The sequence below is a fragment of the Hetaerina americana genome, unplaced genomic scaffold (assembly GCF_022747635.1).
Source record: "Hetaerina americana unplaced genomic scaffold, ioHetAmer1.1.p SCAF_2, whole genome shotgun sequence".
Classification (NCBI taxonomy): Eukaryota; Metazoa; Arthropoda; class Insecta; order Odonata; family Calopterygidae; genus Hetaerina; species Hetaerina americana.
Genome location: NW_027286763.1, coordinates 12,319,057 through 12,324,016, shown reverse-complemented (window position 1 = coordinate 12,324,016; position 4,960 = coordinate 12,319,057). Strand labels below are relative to the sequence as shown.

The window sequence follows — 4,960 nt, the reverse complement described above, 5'->3', positions numbered from 1 at the left end:
GTGTAATCATAGGGATAAACCCCCTTTCGTGTAACTAAATTTGTCTTTTCACCGAATATTGTGCTTGTGCATTTAAACTCTGTTAAATTGGCAACCAATGAAGCTAGAGAGGTAGGCATGAATCTAAACGTGTCAACAAACCGAATTTTGAAATTTTCCGTGATAGACTTAGAAAAAGATATATATTTTTCTTCAGAATTTGGAATTATAAATATTTCCCTGTCATCATAGTTAAGCTCTCGTACGATGAAATGCCCATCATATGATGAGAGGTTATGAATAAAGATTGGAAGGAAATTCGGCATTTTATATTGAATGTTACAAAAATAGTGCGCAGGTCCTCTATACTTTCCTGTCAAATGATCATGGTCTCTAACTTTATTCTCCTTCAATTCTTTACCACAAATGTGACATGCGTTTGCAGTTTCAAAATCTGAGTCTTCCTCTGGAGTGAGAGGATTCATTGGAATAATATTTTTGTAAAGTTTACAAACTTTTTCAGCCTCTTCTTTCATCCGTAAAATGAATACCCTAGCAGCATTGGGACCTCGGTACAGGTATGGGTCCTCGCATCCCTCAGGTCCCACTACGATGTAACTAAAGCTGAATGGGGTATGTCTCTGCATTAAATTAGTATAAGATGAGTAAGGATAAGGCTCGCAGGTACTAATATTTTCCAGAAGACATTCAAAGTCAGCGTAAATGACAAAAGGTACCCGAAAAGAATAATTTAAGTTTGTGAATTGTAAACTTTTATTGTCCTCGTCAGGTAGAATGATTTTACTCGGCTCGCCTGTACCTTTACATAGCTGTTGATGCTCTTCTAGCCTGTGCTTACTCCGGTAATGTGTGAGGCAGCGTTTGCAAGTGAATATTCTATTAGAATGCTTCGTAATTTGGGAGTGAATCAATTTATCAAAATTCCTAATCCAACAATAGTGAGCGGTTGTTTCGTTGCTAATGTAAAGGAGGTCGCGATGATCCTCGAGCTCATGATCTACAATTTTTAGTGGGTACACGAGGTTCTTATCTGTCAGACCAAAAACGTTGATTGAAATATTATTGACACGTTCGAATTTGGGAATATCTTTCAGCTCCACCGGGTACGCGATGCAGTCCCAATTGTAACCCATATGGCATGCTCGTGTCTTATACTGGGAAACTCTTTGAGGATCCTTATCGATATTTTTGGCCCAAATGGCATACTTAAAGCAGTATTGATCATCATTTCTGATATTGATAACGGATTTAGTATTCCTAATTTTTATAGGCAGCTCAATGAATGTTGATCCTCGAAATGGCGTGTACTTGTTTATTCGCAGTTCTAAACCTAGCACATTTGATAAGGCCCATCCTGAACCTTTAGCTTGAAATTCGGACTTTTCTTTTAAAAGTTTAGAAAATGTCTCATTGATTACTTCCTCAATTTCATCTGCTAACAATAACCTGCGATTGTTGGTTTTGAAGGAAGCGTTCATTTCATCCCTCTCACCCTTTTTGAATTTGCAAATTAAAACAAGATTGAATTTAATGGCACTATTTTCCACTATTTGATCATTTATCTTTTCGATCAACTGAGTTTTGATGTTATTGAGAAATGAGATCACGTCCTGTTCACCATCTTCCACGGGAGTAATCCAAAATGTTTTCACTCTGGAACGAATAGCTGATTCAATTTCATTGAATCCTCTCCCTATTTGCTCGTTGATTTTAATCCGGTGCGCGTTGGTATTCTCATGAGGCATAGCCTCGTCAATGTCATAGAAGATTTCACAGTAAGTGCAAAATTTTCTTCCCTTTGCCTTATCCAGCGCATTTTTCATTCGATTATACGTCCCCATATCAGAAATGTTATCGTCATCAAACACTATTTTCATATATATGTCACTTAATGCCTGTTCTAATTCTTCCGAATTGTGATAGCTACCAGCATTGTAATTTTCTAGAATTTCTTGGATAGAGGGCATGATTAAAGGTTCTTTGAGCTGTTGCTGAAATAAAATAAAAAAATGATACGTATGAAAAAATACATTTTCATCTCATTACATTAAGTGCAGGATCTAGAGGTAGAAAAACCTCGTAACGAATATCATCTACTTCATAACCCCGTTCGAACAGAAACTCGTATTCTTCTGCAATAGTATATTGCTCAATATGATTAAACGTAGTGCGAGGTATTGAATCGGATAAATGGTACAAGATTATGTCAACTTTACTCTGCAAACAATGTCTAAATGAGATACCCGGTGATTGTCTCTTCTCCGTCTTAACGAATGCGCTTTGAACAATATATTTTGATAACTTTAATAATGATATTTTATATAGTGAATTTACGTTAGACATTGCTGTATATATATTACTACTTCTGATTAGTTAACAAACTATGCAATCCTATTGATAAAATCAATTATATATGAATTTCTTTTAGGTATTGCATATACCCTAAGAAATTAATGCGATTATTAATGATATGTACTTACTCCTGACGTCAATGAATACAGCTGATGATTCGGGAGGTGAAATCGGTCCGTAATAGCTCTCTAAGCTGCTCTGGAGGAAATGGAAACTTAACTCTCAGAAGTGGAGTTTTATAGAAATAAAAGCTAATTCCCTCAGCGGAACACCCGTGCAAGAAGGCCACCTAGTTAGAATCAAGTAATGTCATCATCTGTGCATGTGCTGGTCTGGATGTGGATGGAATTAACTAGTTCAACCATTTGAATTATCCACCGACGCAACCTAAGCATGTGCCAAGGTTTGCGGAGTTGGCAGCTTCTACTGAAAAAATGCAATGCTCAATGCCGAACATCCGCGCAAGAAGGTTACCTAGTTGAAATCAAGTAATTTCATCATCTACGCATGTGCTTGGATGGAATTGACTAGTTCAGGTATTTCCTTTCAATTATCCTTCGACGCAACCTGAGCATGTGCCAAGGTCTTTGGAGTTGGCAGCTTCTACTGAAAAAATGCAATGCTCAATGCCGAACATCCGAGGACATGCAAGGAGTTGTTATTGAAAGAGATTAAGGAGGATGAGGAATCTCTCAAGGATGTTGGGATATGTTCAACGAGTGAGGTCAGCGGAGTGAAAAAAAACCCACTCCACTATCCGATCTTGCTTAATGCAACCTCCTCCTCTAACTTCCTAGTTTTAGCACGTAGCATGATGCTCTACAGAAGCGTTCCTGTATATAAACCCTCAGCTTTGAGTCTCCATCATTCAACACCTGGCAGAGATCTACTACCGTCGCTATTATCCGCTCTCCTCTGATCATCGCCGCTCATTGCCGAATTGCCGAATTGCCGAATTGCACCATATTCCAGTCTTGTCACCACTCCTGCACCAAAAATCATAATCATGGAGGCTACTACTTCTGCTTCTGGGTAATTATGAGTTAGAGATAATTACCATTATTTTAAATGTTATTTGAATATGGTTGAGGAGGGGTCTTAAATATATATATTTATCATATTAAAATTTTCAGAATTTCCATCATCATTAGGAAACTACACCCGTTTGCAAGTCCCCTATGCCATGCTATGAATGCCCTGCTGGATATGATATTAGTGCTGTCCAGTGGGATATAATTCCTAAGCGGGGGCGGGCTTTAATACCTTGCGGATTCTCCCTTGAAATCCCCAAAGGATTTTACGGGAGACTCGCATCCCGCTCTAGTCTTTCGCTGAGGTATGGGATAGAAGTTGGGGCGGGTGTAATTGATCCTGATTATAGGGGGGAAATTAAGGTTCTCCTCTATAACCATAGTGATGAGGATTTTTTGGTGAGAAGAGGAGCTAGAATATGTCAAATCATCCTTGAAAGAATCGCTACAGATGTTTCATTTGTAGTGTCTGATGACGTTACCTCTAATAGTAACCGAGGACAGGGTGGTTTTGGCAGTTCTAATCACCCTCCAGTTAATTGATGTGAGTAACGATTAATATATATATATATAAACATATGATTTATTGTATACAAAGTTTTCGTTTTTACCTTTGTAGGATGGAGTCCACCCCCTCAACCACGACGCTTAACAGCACCCCCACTGTCAGCGTCACCACCTCCACCTCAACGTCACCCGAAGCGTTGACCTCTTCATCAACTTCTGTGGTAGCTTTTTTAACTGGTTATATCAAATTTTAATAATGCTCGAAGTGTAATTAATATCTACTGACGGTACCTATTTTTATTCTGGCAGGCTAGCATCCGGGAAAGATTCTTTCGGTTGCAGGAGGAGGGGTCATTTCTGAAGAAGGAGGATTTGGAGGAGGAAACCCGCTACCGGGTGGAGAAGGTGGAGATGATGACCACCCGATTCGGGGAGGGGGTGGTGGCGACAATCTTTTTTCGGGGGAGGGAGAAGAAACTTTTTCTCCCCCGAATGTTTACAATGACGGTGGGGGAGGTTATGATTTATAATTATAGCCAAGAAAAGTTTTTTATTTGTAAAAAAAATAATCAAATAAAAATTATTTGAAACAAAATGTTCGTTTTAATATATATGAATTTCCACAATTTTGTATCCCTATTCCTTAGAGAAAACATTATATATTTGGTCCACCTATTTGGTATATCAAAGTTTTAGAAATTGGGAATGTTATACCCTTATGTCTGGTATCGTACAGAATTTTAAAAATGGTACCTCAATTAGGGATTTTTCCATACCCTTAGTTTTCCAAGGGTAAACACTTATAATTTTACGGGTAATTCAATGCGGAATAGATAACTAAATTTTCCCTGATAAACTTTCAAATTTAAACCATATTTTTATCTAGAGGGTTTTTTGTAAACGCCACCGCCTAATTCTTATCCTTTCTTTTAGGAATAGTGACCTACCTATTTGGTATATCAAACTTTTAGAAATTGGGAATAGTAAACACTTATGCTCCGTATCATATAGCATTTTGAAAAGGGTACTTCAGTCGGAGATTTTACTATACCCTTATTACCCTAGGGTGA

The 4,960-nt window shown here is 38.0% G+C and overlaps 1 long non-coding RNA gene across 1 annotated transcript; it reads left to right on the top strand.

Annotated features, from left to right (window-relative positions):
• Positions 1-3,531: 3,531 nt before the first annotated feature.
• Positions 3,532-4,425, top strand: LOC139687924 (uncharacterized). Its single transcript, XR_011700694.1, has 3 exons — positions 3,532-3,927; positions 4,003-4,111; positions 4,200-4,425. It is a non-coding gene; the product is annotated as an uncharacterized lncRNA (long non-coding RNA).
• Positions 4,426-4,960: the final 535 nt, after the last annotated feature.